This window comes from Pinus tabuliformis, chromosome 6 (genome assembly GCF_031772625.1).
Source record: "Pinus tabuliformis cultivar Carrire ecotype Pingquan chromosome 6, CPIR1, whole genome shotgun sequence".
NCBI lineage: Eukaryota > Viridiplantae > Streptophyta > Pinopsida > Pinales > Pinaceae > Pinus > Pinus tabuliformis.
This window is the reverse complement of record NC_142292.1, coordinates 1,566,949,253-1,566,967,471: the sequence shown is the minus strand read 5'-3', so window position 1 is coordinate 1,566,967,471 and position 18,219 is coordinate 1,566,949,253. Positions and strand designations below refer to the sequence as shown.

General features: G+C 32.6%; 2 pseudogenes; both read right to left on the bottom strand.

Moving 5' to 3' along the window:
• The window catches only part of LOC149264748 (mediator of RNA polymerase II transcription subunit 15a-like), a 34,654-nt pseudogene extending 19,063 nt beyond the window's left edge, over positions 1–15,591 (bottom strand).
• Positions 15,592–15,776: 185 nt separating this feature from the next.
• Positions 15,777–16,561, bottom strand: LOC149264747 (uncharacterized; annotated as a pseudogene).
• Between the last annotated feature and the right edge of the window lie 1,658 nt (positions 16,562–18,219).

Here is an 18,219-nt window from a genome sequence, read left to right as displayed (position 1 = left end):
GCCAGGTAATTAGTTGTCAGTTTCTTAAGGTTTTTGGATATGATTTTGGTTTATCTGCTACGAGGTAGAGTAATCCCTTGATCCATGGCATGACAGGTTGCATACGGCGACTCCCGGTTTTGATGGTATAGGAGGATCCTTCCAGATGTGGTCCGCCGAGTTTGCACAGGTATTTATCCCTATTCAGATGTTTGGTCTTGGTTGATTCTGTTCCGTCTCGCCTCTGGTTACCAGTGGTTTTCCTCTGTGCCAAAGCAAGCCCCAACCTTATCTTTGCATGGATGGCCGCAGATCACGATGGACGGATGCTCTTGTTCCAATTCCATACGTTCTGGGTCTAGTTAAGGATTATTGGGTAATACTTTGTTGCGGCGATTTTGGGGATTTACCTCTGTTTCACGAGACTGAAGATTTTGCTTAAATCTATTAATCATCTATATATATTTTAACTGCCGAATGTAATGTAATTTATACAGAAGCTCTGGTTTTAAGCCAGCTCGCTTGTTCTCCATTTGGACTCGTATGGCTTGGCGGCCAATACTTAATGTGACTCACTATTTGCGTTATGCTATGGTGTACCCTTTTTTTTGCTGTTAAGCAAGGTTTTATGAAATATATAGGGTTTGAAAGCTTCCAGACTTCGTATTATGATTCCTCATTCTTCATTCTTGCTTTTTCGTTTACAGATGGGTGCGTTTTGCTTACAGAATGTATTAAGGGTAATGTCAATATATTTAACAGTCATGCATAGATGTGTTAAAGGACTGCCGCACTTGCTTCTGGTTGCCATAGAAGTACGGTCAACAGTTCTGGGTTTTCTCCATAACCCGAGACCTGAGGTTCTGTAGTTAAATTATGACTGTAGGTTATTATTATTTGTTCCCTCATTCGTATGGAATCGTTGGTATTTTACTTGTTGTATTTAAATACTTTCACTTTATTTTCATGAATGCCAGCATGAAGATTATCGCATGGTTCTTTAATCCTTGTAACGATATGCATAATTTAATGTCGTAATCTTCAGAAAATTTATTGCATGTTAACTATCAGACCTTTAATTCAAGGTAATATTTTGGGTTTACTTCTCAGCTCAGATTCGGCTGTTCTTTTGTTTAACTCATGGGTTCAGGCTTTTGCCCGACACTATGAACTCTCCAGGACCTCCTTGCTACGGTTCGACCGGTTCGGAAATCAGAGTTCCTTTAATCTTTATTATCCTTATCTTTAAATCTTCATATTAGGAATATATATGGCAGATTACGATTATAACGAACTGTAATTGTTTCAAGATTTCAACGGGAAATATCCGGGACGCAGACTTCCATTCTCTAATATAAAGCCGGTTTCCGGATTGGGTTTCCCTATGACTGTAACCTATTTGTCTAGTAGGAATAAGGCTCGTTCTTGAAATACACTATTTTTCTTTCGCTCAGATATTCTCAGTTCTTTATCTTTTGAGTTCTACAGATACGCTGACTGTAATTTTTGTACAGAATATATAGTTACACTATCTTTCGATTCTTTTACAGCAAACTGTCTATAACTATGTACAGCTAATCATAGTTTATACTATCTTTTTATTTGTACAGCAACATTGCCTATAATTTTGTACAGATAGTCATAGCCATACTATATACTGTTTTACAACTGCTGCACAGATAATAACAGTCATTCTATAAATTACACAGATAACTATGGGGACATAAGGGTTCCGTTACTTACCTGATCTCCACTGATAAGGTGAGTCTGGAACCAGTCTCCTGCCAAATCTCTATGTAAAGCTTGTTATCCACCCAACCGTGAGACCAGTCCTTCGAGACCTGAGTCTCCCCCCAAGCTTTCGCTTACCGGATCACTATCCTCAGTAAGCCAGCACTGTGTGCTTGACTATCTGGTCCTTACCAGACTTAGTCCCTCCAGGGTTTTTCCTTCCCTTTCTCTTTTTCTCTGCCTATCCCTACAGCCCAGAGTTCTTTCAACCAACCTTCCCTTTTTCCTGGAAACCCTTCCAGTTAGGGAAGGTGGTTATTTCTAGTTTTGTTAACTAACTTTTCTTTCCCAGTTCTCTTTTGGGAATTCAAATACTTTCATAAGTAATTCTTTTAATCATTATTTTAGTGCACATGTAAAATCAACAGAATATTCTCAAAAGAATTAAATCCTTCAATATCATTCTAATTCAGTTTTTGCTGTAGTAACTTTTAAATAATTACATTTTTACGGGGTCATCACATTCATCGTCAGGGCAAGTTGAATGAGCAGATCTTGCTATGCATTATAAATAGATCGGGCAGAATATCCAGGTAATGGCTAGAATAATGACAGCTCGATTTGACCAGGAAACGGCTAGTTAGACCAAAATATTTATTTATTTATTTTTTTCCAAATCAGTTAATTCGGTTATTAATTTTCTTATTAAAATAAACATAAATTGACAATTTTATAAATATATATTAAGATAAGTGAGCTAATATACTATAATCATAAAATAATCAAGTGATTTTCGCCGAAGATTCTTCTCTTAATTGATATGGATTACAGAAGCCTAAATTCAGTGATTTAAATTATAATAATGATATTATAAATCTATATTAAAATAAAATAATTTAAATTAATGGTGAGTGAATTAAATCTAAAAATTAGAGTTGTTAGTTATAGGAATATATAGTTCTATTTATTGAAAAGGGACCGTTTTAAACACTTATAAATAAAATAATTAAAAATAAATTAATTCTAATTTAATATTTAATATATAGATATTAAAGTAATTTAAGGGAAGAAAGAAAACTCTAATATTTAAAATTTTATTTCAAAAATTAAGGTTGATTTAAGGGTTAAAATTATCATAGATTAATTTCCAGATTATTTTCTTTGCCAACTAAATCAATCATAAAGAACAAAGGCCACAAGAAACAGAAAACCAGGGGAAATTTTAAAAAGCAAAAAGAAAAAACCAAACAAAGGGAGGGGAAGACAAGAAGACAATGACTAGGAGGAGAGGGTTGGGACCCAGCAACTACTGATCTTCCAGCCATCCTCCCTATTGAGATTGTTCGGCCTTTTTTCAATCTCAATTGCTTCCCTAAATTTTTGGTGATGGAATTGGGACACTCTAGCAATAACACTAGCCTCTTCTGTTTCTTGTGGCCTTTGTTCTTTTTGATTGATTTAGTTGGCAAAGAAAATAATCTGGAAATTAATCTATGATCATTTTAACCCTTAAATCAACCTTAATTTTTGAAATAAAATTGTAAAAGTTAGAGTTTTCTTTCTTCCCTTAAATTACTTTAATATTTATATATTAAATATTAAATTAGAATTAATTTATTTTTAATTATTTTATTTATAAGTGTTTAAAATAGTCCATTTTCAATAAATATAACTATATTTTCCTATAACTAACGACTCTAATTTTTAGATTTAATTCACTTACCATTAATTTAAATTATTTTATTTAATATAGATTTATAATATCATTATTATAATTTAAATTACTCTTTATCATACCCTTATATTACTCTATATTTATTTAACTTTGATAAATAAGTATTATTTTAAATTTAATCTAGTTCATAATTGATTGTTTTTAATAATTCATTTATAAATAAGGGTATGAAACAACCCTTTAACTTATATTTTAATAAGAATATATCTAGCTATTTATATATTGCTCTATTATTTATATATTTAATAACTTTTTTAACCAACTTTTAGTTACTCTAATTTTTAGATATAATAACTTTGTTAACTAACTATCGAATTAAATTAATTTAGGTTATTATTTTATTTTTTAATACATTTGTATAATGGTGAGGGTATAAAAAGGGTCCTTTTTATAACTAACTGGGGTAACTTATCTAATTAAATAATAGTTATTATCATGACCCAACTAACCAGTCAAATCTAGCCGTTATAGGTTCTACTCTATTTAACATGCAAAGCTTGATCTGTTCATTCAATTTGTTGGTTCGAAATGCGTCAACAAATGAAACATCAAGTGATTTACACCGAAAGAATCTCTCTTAAACTTGATATGGATCACAAAAGTCTCAATACAACAATAATATTATTTGAATGAAATTTTGCTTTCTATTTTCAAAGAGAGTAAAGAAATTTGTAATTATTTTATTTAAACTTCGAAATACAAATAACTTAATAATTTAATAATTTAAACTGGCATAAATTTTGGGTTTTGGGTGATTTTTCCCTAAACCTTAGGGGTTATAGATCATCTTGCCTTGATAATTGGCAATGTAAAGGCATTATTTACATCTGGTATTGTTTCCACTAGGGTAACACCTATCCAAATCTATGGGAGGATAACACTAATCCAGATTGTGTGGTTGGATTTTCAGTGGATCCATGTGTTTGGTGCCCCTAAAAATTGACATCTCAACCATCAGAGTGATTTCAGATTCTATCGGCATTGAACTAGCTACAACTAGTTGGCAACTAGACAAAGAGAGTGAGCTATGAAACATGGAAAAAATCTAGTATCTTTTTAGATTCTAAGTTCCTTGTAATGGAGACATGGTGGGTGCTTCAGATGTTGGTTACATATCTGGAAGGTCAAACCATTGTCGATGGATCAATCTTCACAAAGTTGAGGAAACCTTGTTGAGCTAAATCAAATATTGAGCTTGCAGAATGATTGATCCAATCGTTACGCACTATGGGAAAGATCAACTATCTTGCTTCTTGGCCGATCCGGATACTGTGCTAGATCTGGTGAGTAACTCTTAAGAAAGTGTGAAAAAACATTTCGTAATTAATTTTAGATTTTGTAGAGTATTTCCATATTAATTTTTTTTTATATTAGATTAAGTTTTTCATCTATATCTGGAAGATGGCAATAGATGGTTCCAAACTTAGATTTGACACTTTTTAATTATTTAAATCATATTTATTTGAATTTTCTGGAGCTTCTCGACATTATTTATTTCTCTTGGGAGATCAAATCTTCCATATATGTCTTCAAAACTTCGACCCAAAAAACCATTATCATTTTTCTCTTAAATGTGTTATTTTTTTGGTTGAATTCAAATTGTGGATATCGGCAGACATGGTTGCTAATGAAACTTTAGCAGCCATGGTCAAACATGTAGGAAATCATGGCATAAAGGTTTATCAGGTTTCTTCTTTGGTGGTAAATCCCATAACAATTCAAGAATTTTTAAAAATGATATTTGAACATTTTAAATGTAATCCCTAACCCAGTAAAATTGTTGAAACAGTTGACCTACGTTAATACTATGGAGAATTATGGGTAGGCTCTGGACATAGAAGTTAGTTCACCAAACAACATAAGTTGTAACGATACTCTATGTTTCTTACTCGAAATTTTTGATGAATATAAGTGAAATTTGAAAAGTTAAAAATTTACTCATGTAAATTTTGTTTTGTATATAATTTCTGCATATAATCTTTGTTCAAGGAGTAGATTTGTTATTTAATCTAAAGGATTATTGATTCACCATAAATTTAAAAAAAATACATAAAATGAATCATTGCAAACTGATAGTCATATTGTAGATAGCAGGGTTATCAAGATCATCTACAAAATATATGTTACAACAATTGAAGCACCTGGAAAAGATCTACGAGCCATATGCATTCTACGAAGGAAGGTGAATTATGTGCAATGGAGATGAAATACAAATTTGTTGGTGTTGTATTGTTTTAAACATTTTGATTGGTAATCAAGCAACATACATTAATAATTTTTTTAATATATTTATGCAAATTCGATACAATTTTGAAAAATTGTTTCAAGAGCTCTCTAAAGATGAACGAGACAGTTTCGGATTTGATGTGAAGATGAATGAGACAATTTCGGATTTGATGTTAAGATTATCGAGTGGAAAAATTACATCAGAAATATTCATATTCCTTGACTTGGTGAATATATCTTAAATGGGTGAATATGTAGGCCGACATCAATTTTCACTTCACTAGGTTCACTATTTCTAGGAGAGTGATGGGGGCTAAGCAGAAAGTTGTCCAGATATAAATGGAGGTCGTGCCAATGTGAATGTTGAACTCATTTCCACCAGTAATGATCTCATTAATGAAGTGTTTATGTTGCAAGGAGGCAGTTACACGTTTACAAATATTACTCCAAGGAGATATAGGCAGGTTGCTTCCCATCATGAATATATAAACTTCATCAATCCTCGAGAAGTATACAAATATTAGGTCATATCAAATCCCACTACATTTTTTTTCAAAAAGGAAAGGCCATGATATTTTTCTCTCTTTGCCTTCATTTGATACGCAGAATAAGTTTGGAGATTCCTTAAGGATGAGTGTCTAGAGGACACAATAGCCCTCCATGAAATCAAACGTGAAGAAGTGGAAAGAGCGGGCTCTGTGAGCCAATTGTTAAACAAAGGAAGAAGATACAAGGTCATACCTAATGTCGATCCTAGCTAGGATGGTGCTACGCATGAGGTACAATGATTGAGGTTTATAGAGTATATTTTCTATAATATTCTCTTTCAAATACATGATTCTCATGTTCTCTTAACAATTTTCCAAAGAGGCTCTCCAGAGATGGAGTTGGGCTTTGGAAATCTGGTCGTATATGACATCTTTTACGTCCCAAGTTATGATATGGATGGCTTAGTTGTTTCTCAGGGTAACCTTATTTTAGGTGTTCATGTGTACCTTTATTCAGATGATGTCCATGAGGTGAAGTGCCCTCAAAGAAGCCCCTTGGCCAAATCAAGTGCTTTGTCATGCATTATCTGATGCATATGGGAAATTTTCTTTTAATTTTATTCCATGTGGAAAATAAAGGTTGTTGTCGTTCTACTAGGGTGAGAATACAATATTTGACGTTTCACTTCAATCTATAGAGGTTCTTATTGAGCATAGTCATTTTAATATATCTCAACCATTTCAGGTCACAGGTTTCTCAGTTGGAGGACTTGTGGTGACTTCTGAAGGAGTCTGTTTTGAAGCTGTTAAGATATTAGTTGATGGATGAGAAAGAGCTACAACAGATGTCGAGGGATATTACAAACTTGATCATGCAACATCAACACGCTACAAAATCAAGGCTGAGAAGGATCACTTTGAGTTTAGCAGTTTGGAGAATTTCATGGTTGTGCCAAACATGGCTTCAATCCCAAAGATAGAAGAAACACATTATAATATTTGTGGTTCCCTAAAATTAGTGAAAAATGGATATTATGGCAAGCATCAAGTTGGCTTGACACATGGGCCAGACGTTGTTAAGCCTCAACTAAACAGGATTGATGATATGGGAAACTTCTGCTTCAAGGTTCAACCATGTTAATATCGAATATCCCCACTGACCACAATAGCAGAACGTGACTCTAGTTTTCAATTTTCACCATCACATATTGATGTGACAGTAACTAGAACAATGTTTGGCATTGAATTTATAAAGGCCCTTGTTGATATCCATGGATCAGTGATATGCAAGGAAGGATGTGACTCTTTAGTTTCTATATCACTTACTTCTCTGCCTATTGAACTCTGGGTTCAGAGAAGCTTAACTCTTTAAGTTTAACAAATGAGAGCAGTGACTTCATATTTGAGAAAGTCCTACTTGGCGCATTTCGTCTTGAGGTGACAAGGATAACTATGTATTGGAGCTAGACCTTGAGCCCTTCAATTCATCCTTTCCTTACCCAACACAACCATATCCTATTGGTAATGGAGTTAATTTATGAACCAACATTTGTCTTCAATACTATTTCATGTTAAAGAAAGAACCCAACCATTGTTGGATTTCCTTCGAGCGCACAAATACCAAAGCCATGTCATTTTTCTTTCCTTGGTTAATATATTGCATCGTTGTGTTTGATAGTTAATTCATTATTATTCTATGCCAATAAATCTCTATCAAATAGTAGAGAAGGATGACCTGGCTGCTTTAGAGATATATAATATGAATTAATTAAAAATTCACAGGGTTATTTCAATTCTCATCTTTCTATTTCACTTCTTTAGAGAAAACTATATATTCAAATACCAACTCAACTCAAACCAAACTAAAATAGAGAATCCTAGTTATGAAGATGTTTCTCTCTCCATACCTTATAATGACATTTTTTTTTTGAATTATACTTGAAGTTCACTGATAATAACTTGGATTTATATATTTCTTTTAGCACCAAATTGAAATCATGGTAAAAATATGAATATCCCATTAAATATGACCTAAAGATGATTCAAAGAATATCACCTTTAGTCTAAGCACGTGGTAGAGTAATTTATGAGGTGTGAAGTTTTATTAGAGGCATTGTTTGTTTATTTTTTTTGGTTAGATAATGGTTTTCTCTTGCTTTTATGTGACTTTAAATTGATCATATCTAGCATGTTGAGAAATGGGAAAGAATAATCTGTGACATTTATCTTGCAGAAATTGATGTTGAATGAAAGGATAAAGAGTTTAACCAAGCTAGAATCCGCTTTGGTAAAGGTAGAGGGACATCTTAAAAAGTTACCTAAGAATACACCATATACATATTTTCAACATAAGTAATATATGGTTTTTTCGTTTGCAAATATGTTCTTTTTTCTATCCAAGATATCATAGCAAGACAAATATTGATATTGTAGAAATTGTTAGAGGACCTCGTTGAGGTGAATTTTTCTGATGTTCTACTTGATTGATACATTCTCATGATAGGAAGGCTTTAAAACAAATTAATATATTACCAAAACAAATTATATTCAAAGTTTATAAATATAAAAGATAAAAACAAATGTCAATTCCTTCATTTGATTGTTACTTGACTCTAGTGTGGGAAGGTTACATGAAATATGATTGGAAAAAGGATGGGGAGACAATATAGAGATCATGTCTTGGATATGATTCATTTTTTGTTGGAGATCCTTCAGGCACTTCAGCCATCGACTTTGGAAATGTTTCTAGTAAGTATTTGTATGGTTTTTAATGTTGTGATTGTTTCACCTCATGGTTATTTTGGGCAAGAGAATGTTTTAGGAATGCATGATAAGATATTGATGGACAGGTAAACAATTTTTTATAATTGCAATGCCCATTCCATGATATCCTCTCTTTATTGTTTGATTGTACTTTGAACATTTATTTCGATTTTTCTTTGTATTTTAACTATGAAATTGAAAGTGCTTGGTATTATGTCTGTTTAAACAACAACCAAAGCTTGAAGATGAAATTAATATTACATGATATTGATTGAAATCCTTTTAACTATTTCGTATTGAAATATTTTCATGATTATTAGAAAAGTTTACTTTCATGTTTTTATTTGAAAACATGTTGTTTATATACTTGACCAAGTTCATGTTGGAAATAATACTGAGAGGGGGGGTGAATCAGTATTATCAAGTCAATTATTTTTCATTTCACACCCAGATCATATACGCTACTTCAGTTAGTGAAAACCATGTATATACACAACTACAGATAAGGAAACCAGCATATACCATGCAGACTTATAATTTAATTTATTCTACAGATATTAATCTATGCATTAGAACAGTAACCAGGAACAGTAAAACAGAGCAGAAGATAGTCACACACAGGAACACAAGATATAACGTGGAAACCCAATGTGGGTGAAAACCACCTGCTGCAATTCGTCTCTATCTTCTTTTAATTAGAAACTTCTTTTTACAATGTTTCTGTACTGGTCTAGACTTATACCAGTACGCAGGCTTCTACCTGCAGAAGGCTACAACCTTCTCTCGTTCTCCAGCCTCTCCTGGAAGGGGGCTACAATCCCCTTAGCTCTTGTACTAGTTCAAGTACTAGTATGTAGGTGCTAACCTACAGAAGGCTACAACCTTCTCTTTCTTCCAGGGACCACGTTTCATAAATTTTCAAACTGGATCCATGAATAACATCAATCAAACATCAAGAATCTCTGTATCAAACAATCTCCTTTTCACCAATCAAAACTGAATCAAATAGACACTTCTCTGACAGCTGTACCCAGAACACAGTAATAGTAACCACACACCAATTCTGAACCCAGAACACTGCAGCAATAAACAAAAGCAGCTAGAACATATTTCAAGAGACGTACACTACTTCAATGTATACAACCTGCGTGCATACGCTTCTGAATTAAGGCCAACCTGCGTATACGCACTTTTGAGTTACAGAAACAGCGTGTATACGCGCCTTTGCTTCACTGAACCTGCGTACAGATCTATAAAAGATAATTCATCCTTTCAAATATTCAGACATCAGTTATACCCAGATTATCATATTTATAGATCAAGTTATGCGCCAAATTTAACAGATCAAAATCACATAAAGATACTATTATTCAAGCCTTAAGATTTTGACCCATCAATAGAACTTATCCTTCTCCTTGCGCTTAGGTTCCTCCTTCATTCAGATCCAGCTCTGCACCATAACCCAATCACCAGTATTCCAGCTCTAGCTCTTTATCAGATATTCAATAATTCAGATGATGTTCTTGCCTAATGATCTCCTTCCTCTTTTATAGTCTTAGGCCTTTCACAATACCACGGTCCAAAACCATAACAAATCAATACCATGGACCCAATACTTGGGATCAACACTTCGGACAAGATACCATGGTCCAAAACCATAGGTTCAAATACCAAGGACTAAATACCATGGACCAAAAATAAGTTCTCCCACATGTACGCATACGCATCTTTTGAACGTCTAACCCATGTGTATACGCGGCTTGGTCAAGGGGAACCTGCATATATATCTTTTTCCTTCATTCTGAGAGCCTGAACTGTGATCTATCACCAGAGTGAGTTGCCATCAAGGACAACACCTATGCCATAGCGCCAAACCTGTGTCATAATGCCAACAGTTCATGCATTAGACAACAAATTGTTGTTGTGAATAAAATGACAAGGATTAGACATGACACCTCAGATTATTTTTTTTAGCAAGTTATTTATAGCTTGAGATTTTTAGCATGTAACTTAGTTGGCATGATTATGTCTAAGCTTTCCTTGAAGGTTGAATACTAAGTTATAGTTAAGGTGTTATTTTCTATGGTGAGTTTAATTTATTTATATAGGTCATCTGGCCACATAGTGGCCTCTATTGCTCAACTAAAGTAAACTTGTTCGAGTTTCTTTCTCTTATGGGGAAGAATGGATTTAACATTGTTGATGTTGAGGTATATGTAATATAAATCCATTATAGTCTAATTTCATTTATATCCTAGTGTTCATCATCTTTCATGTCTTACACTCTGCATTCTAAGTTCTTTTGTTTTCAGAAAAGGAACTCAGTATTATGGTAAGCAGTAGGATTTGATGAAAGAGGAGAACACTAACACTAGAGCGACAAATGCAAAAAGAGAGAGAGAAGAGAGCTGGTCTAGTGGTACCCTTAAGGCCAATATCTCACATAAGACACACACATAGAGATTGATTTTCAAGTCTTCATAGTTGGTGAATTCACCTACAATGACTTGACAACACAATGATAATGTTTTATAGTGATGAAACAACATTTCATGTGTAAATTATAGTCCAACCAATGTTAAGTTGGAAACTCATATTGTAATACTCGACATTTCATATAACATAATTTCTATGGTTGAAATTATTTATAGTTGCACTTGATATTGTTTAGTATTTTAACTAACATATGTAATTTTGAATTCTCATATTAGATGAACCAATTCACATTGTATGATGTTTTTTCAATTTAGTCGCAAAATCATACTAATTAATCTATGTTGATTAATAATGAACACATAGAATCAATCTGAAACTACTAAATTAGTAGTTTATATTGATTAATGATGAACAAAAATGAAATGAATATATGACTAAATTAGTCGTTTATAATGATTATTAATGAAAATAAATGAAATGAATATAAACTACTAAATTAGTCGTTTATATAATGAATATGAAACTACCAAAAAAGTATAAATGAATACTGCAAATGATTAATTTTTCATTACAAATGACAACTAAATTTTACATATATACGACTAATAGTAACTAATCTACAATATCTTATAGCATGACAAAAATTTAGTCATATTTCTTTGGTCATTAACTGGTTTCAAACGACGACTAAAATTTTCATATATATGACTATTAGTAGCTAATTTACAATATTTTATAACAAGACCAACATTTTGGTCATATTTCTTTAGTCATTAATTGGTTTTCTCAAATGATCATATAGTAATATATTTTGTTGTATATTTGGTCATTAATTATGGCAATTAATGGCTAAATTAATAACTAAATTAATGACCAAATTTATGACTAAATATATTGCTAGATGATAAAATCGAGACAATCAATTAATGACTAAGCTAAAAACGACTAAAATTTGGTCGCGTTATAAGATACTGTAAATTAGCTACTATTGGTCACCGACTGAAAAATAGTAATTTTTATACAAAATTTAGTCGTTGTTTTAGTAACTAATTAGCCATTTTGTACTAGTGTATTTTCTAAGTTGCATATGCACAATGCAATCACTAGTAACTGATCCTCCAATATGTAATAAAGAGATGGTGAATTCAAATCCACAATAAATTCGCTAAATAAAACAAGAGTATAATCAACCCTGGGACTTGTAATGTAATAAGTGAAATTAAGGCCCCTTCAAGTTCTCTAACCAACTCCTAGATATATGCTCCTACTATATAAGTTAATTATCAATCAAATTTTAATGGTAATAGTGACCATTCAAACATATGGCTCAATAGCCCGACCAATATCATTAATTCTAACTTATTGTTCCTTTACATCCTTAGAGCATTTCTGCATTGTCTTTTACCTAATTTCTTGCAATGAATACTTATTTTCTTTCAAAAAAAATATGTATTATAATGTGACTTGATGGAGGATATCACTGCCCACAAGACATAAACCTCGAGACTCCCATTACATCATCTAATAATAACGAACTAAAATTCCATAATATAAATACCAATAGTTATCGCATGAAAATTATAATATTGGTTGCAAGTTTATTACATCAACAATGAAATCGTGAATTCCAATTTTTTATATATTGAAATGCACACCATATCTTCGTTTTTAGAGACTATTTTGGAGAGCATTTTATTTAGAGAACCACGTTGAAATGCCTGTATGAAATTTAAATAGAAGCCACAAGTCAGATATGATGTAGAACAATGCATATGTCACGCCATTTGGAAAACAACATCTTCTACATATATAAAAGCATAGAGCCAGGTAGTGAAGTTTCCTACCAAAGTTGGATTACTGACCCAGGATGCTGGTGTACTCCCATGCAAAACCATCGATGCTAAGGTTTTTTTGGATGCTGCATGTTACAAATAATTTTTGTTTATGATTATGTCTTTCCAATGGCAATAGAATTATCTGGTCACTTGTTGCTTAGTCAGCCTTTATGGTGAAACCATCAAAAGCTGAAAAAAAAATAAACCTAGTTCAATCAAATGTTGTTGGAGCTATTGGAGCTGGTGGTGGTTTTATTGGGCCCTATTCTGGTGGAACCAGAAGATTGTATGTTGGTAATATCCATTTCAACATAATTGAGGATCATCTTTGGCAGGTTTTCAATCCTTTTGATGTCGTTGAGCTTGTTCAATTTTCTATTGATCCCGAGATTGACTAGTGCAAGGGTTTTGGATTTGTTCAATTTACAAAACTTGAAGATGCTCGAGCTGCACAAAATCTAATTGGGTAGTTGGAAATCGCTAGTCAAATCATAAAGGTGCCAGCAGTGTCTGATCAAGTTAAATGCAGGATTTTGGAGCTAATGCTACTGATTTTCATAATAAGTATGTCGTGTCATGGTATTTCTAGTTATTATTGAAGTGACATCAGTCTAACCAACTATTGTCACAATTATGAGTGTGTGTTGGAACTGGTCATTCCAACAATACACAAATTTGCAGTATATGATGAAGACATGAGACTAAAGATGGCATTAGAAGACCTGCATCAAAGATTAAAGAATGTTGGAAAGTGAAGTGAAATTTTGTTAGAGTTTGTGGAATAGACTCATGATGATGATGTATTGTGAGTCACACATTGTAATTATAAAAAATCTACATGTTATTATTTTGTAATGGTTAATTGTGGTCATTGAAATGCTTTATGCACCTATTGTAAGAACTAGAGAGACATGCATACCCATTGTTATGTGTTCTCTATATTAGAGATTTATAACACCTTGGAAGAGGGTGTCATACAGGATGGATACTCTTGGGTGGGATGTATTAGTTTTAGACTCCATGAGTTGACATTTGATATTTATATGGGGTTCATCGAGAGGTTGGATGAACCATGTATTTGAAGGACTTCCTAGTAGACTGGCGGTTGCAGCGGTTGGGAACCCGTGCATTCCGATAGATGGTTGTTCTTTTATATGGACATAAACAATTGTATGAACAAGGTACAAGGTGTAATTACCAGACTAGACCAGATGTAGATCTTGCATATTGATATCGAGACAAGTAGTCATTAAAGGGGAGTGTTGGAAAATGTAATTCCACTTGTCTCACTTGTGATTTTCTATGTAAAGGAGTTTGTTCCTATTCTATAGGAGTGGTTATATCTATATGTTCCTAGTTTCGTGTGTGGTTAAGATATTCTCTCAACCAACTAATTGTGTGTCCAAGATAGTTTCCCTATCTTGAGACAACACTTCTTGTATATATGTAATATCACAATTGATCAACTAGAATATAGTTTGCATTATCAAATTTTATCTATATTTTGATATTTGAAACAAAACTCATCTCTATGGGCTATGGAACCTGATATTTGCATAAGTTAGGAAACTTGCACTATTAGTGTATCAATAGCAATTAACAACAAATAGTCATTTCATGACCAATTTGTTGAAATAATGGGAACAAAATTAAAAGGAAATAACTATCCCTTTTAAATATAAACTAAATAAGTGTTTGACATTTTCATACCATTTTTATCAAGTGCTCCAAGGGGGGTTCATTTGTGTTTGACTTGTCTTGCATTAGGGATGCATGTGAAATAGTTTGGTGTCCATATTGGTTGATAGTATTTTGAGATGGGCTAGGAGGAAATTCAGCTAATAGTGGTGAGGTAGAAATTTCAGATGTGTTAACAGCTAGAGATTGAGCATGGTTTCGCATAGGAGTGGGCTACTAAAATCCCTAAGCATTTCCAACATTTGAGATTGAATAAATGGAATAAGACTACTTCTCGACATCTTCTATATGATGTGAGGGGAGTAGGAGAGTAGAGGGCGAGGAAGGCATAAATGGCGAGGTTACCGAATAAATGGGAGTTCCAACTTTGGAAACCTGAAGTGAATATGGTACTAGACTTTGTTGATTTATCTATGGAGATGAATGCTAGGAAACTTGTGGAGAAGAAACCTAGAGAAGTTGAGGTGAAGAAAAAGAAAGTATTGATCCGGTCTTAAGTTGTTGTTGTTGTTGTTTACAATCTTAAAAATGATTTAATTGATGGTACAATTGTGGCATAAATTCTTTTTTAATATAATACTACTTCATCCTCGATCCATTATTCAACTCAATAATTTTTTGAAGTTGTGCCATTTGTTGTGCCTGAAACTCAACTTGCAACTGAACAACTTGTTGTTGTTGTTGGATTTGTTGCTTCCATTGTTCAAGTTGTTGTTGTTGTTTTTGCAGTAGGGGTTGTTGAATATGACATTGTTGTTGCATCCTGACTTTTTCTTGTAGCATTTCTTGTTTCTTTAGAGCTTGGTGGTGATGTTTTAGGGTATTTATATTATTTTGTTGTAAAGGATTGATTCCAAACTGTTGTATGGAGCTAATACTATTATGCTAAAAAGGAGAATTATTTTTTTGAAGAGAAGTAATATTAATATTTTGAAGATGGTTTACTGGACTATGGTGCAAGGTAGCTACACTAGTTCCTTGCATTGAACTTAGATTGGCAGCACACTTCATTATAGTCCAAACATTTTGTTGTGATGTTTGTACACCAGATTGATGTAAAGGGATGGAACCATGCTGAATAGGTGCCATAGTTTTTTATTGCATTGAAGTAACAAAAGGTTGTAAATTCATCTGTTGGAGTTGATTAACATGTTTTTCTTGTTCCTGCATCTGAGATAACTTAGTTTGTGGTTGTTGTTGCATAGATTGCACTTGGCTAAAAACATGATTTTCAATTTGTTGGTATCTATTGTGTGGAGCAGAATTTCTCTACTTAAATGAGTTCATAATAGTTTGAATTTTCTTCTCAAAATCATTAACCTTATCCTGTTTAAACCCGAATGGAATGTTTATGGAATGTTTTTCTTCAATACTTGAAGAGATTGCATCATATGTTGCAATGTTTGTCTATAGTGCTTAAGCTTTTCATATTGGTTAGGTGCCATTGCTTGATTAAAAAAAAATCTATGAACATTCAGGCTAGAATTAACTAAAATACTAAATTATCATAACCATTGATATTCATTTTGGATACATGAAAAGTTAAAAAAAAATTTATCACCATTAATGGTGGTTACATGGATTTCATTGTCAAAACAACCCCAACCTATTCTTGCAATATCATAAGCATACATCTCACTTGTAATATATTCATAATGCCACCATGCCATTTTATAAATTTGGAAACGGTCAAAGTCGTTACAACTAAGGAAGAAAAGGAGCACACCTGCTCACATTTCATTGTAATATTTATAAATGATTATTGTATCTATGGATAATATATCTCCTTTAGATTGTGTAGTTTCACAAAGAATATAAAAATTTCTCACTTTTTTTTGTTCCTGAGACACCAAAGATTTTTCAAAGCATCCAATCTCAAGAAAATGTACATAAACTCTCTAGAATATTGAGAGTTAAGTGGATATGTTGGCTCCCCTCACTTACGTAGGGAAGATATTATATATAATCATATTTTGGCTAGATAGTGCAAAGTTATTATTATAGACATTATTTCTCAACAAATAAATATAAGATGCATTTTCGAAAGAAAAAAATTATCCAAACACTTATATTGAAACAGAGGGAAAAAAAAGCATATAGTATAGGTATGTCAAGGCATATCTTAATGGGTTGTTTTATTGATTCATATTTATTAACAATTAAATGGTAAATTTATGTGGCAACTTTCCCAATTAGACAAAACATCAATACTCTCTATAGAAAGAGAACTTAGGCTAACATATAGAAGTTTGATCATTGTGAAAGAATGGAGATATGTACAAAAAGACCAATGCAAATGACCTCCAAGAAAATTGTAAATGTTAAGAAAAATTAGAATGCATTGTATATTACTCTCTCATAAACCTTTTCCTTCCAGTCAACAACAGTTGATTGTCCAGTTTGAACTAGAAACTCAAATGATGTTGGAAAACCCATAATTAGACCATATAAGGTGACATAAGACTTTTATTAATCTGAAATATCAGAAGAATATCCAAATGTATATCTTTCCTCTATGCTTAAATGAAGTCAAATATGCACAATATCTATAGAGTGGAAATGATAGATAATTAACATTGATATTTAATAAATCCTTAAACAAAATCCAAATGGGAATAAGGTACATAAAATGTAAATGAAACAGGGGAGTGGGTTTACTAGAAGATGCCTCTGAGAGCCCTTGTGGTTGTAAGAGTTGTTTTTGTTGTTCACTAGAACTTTGTTGTTGCTACTACAAAATCCACCAGTTGTCTAGAGCCTTTGTTGCAACTCTTATTGTTTATGTTTTTGAACTACTTGTTGCTAGTGTTGTTCTTGTCTCGATTGTAACTACCTCTGACTATTTGCAATAAGAGAAGGTAAAATTTGACCCGTTGAGATATTAATTGAGTTATGTGATATTATTGACATAAGAATCGAAGACAGGAGAGGTGCCAAACTAGGAAAGCTCAACATTCCACTTGCAGATATGTTTTTTTGAAAATTTTATTGGAGCAATGGTTATTGTGGTTGAGGTCACCCAATCAATGGAAGAATATTTCTGGAAGCTTGTGGTTGATTTCTAATTTTTTTTGGCGTCACCCCCCTACAATGTGAACGTGGTAAAAAAAGAGACTAAATAATAATAATTAACTTTTCAGTTAAATCCTTTGTTTAAATACTAACATTAAATAGAATAATGTATAGTGTGCAAGGTTTTTGGGTAAATTTCATAATAAAATTTGTATCCTGGCACATTTCATTTTATCTTTTCAACAATTGTTAGAAGAAAATTATGACAAATATTGGGAGTTGTAGTTGCATGAAGCACAATATGCAATGTTATAAG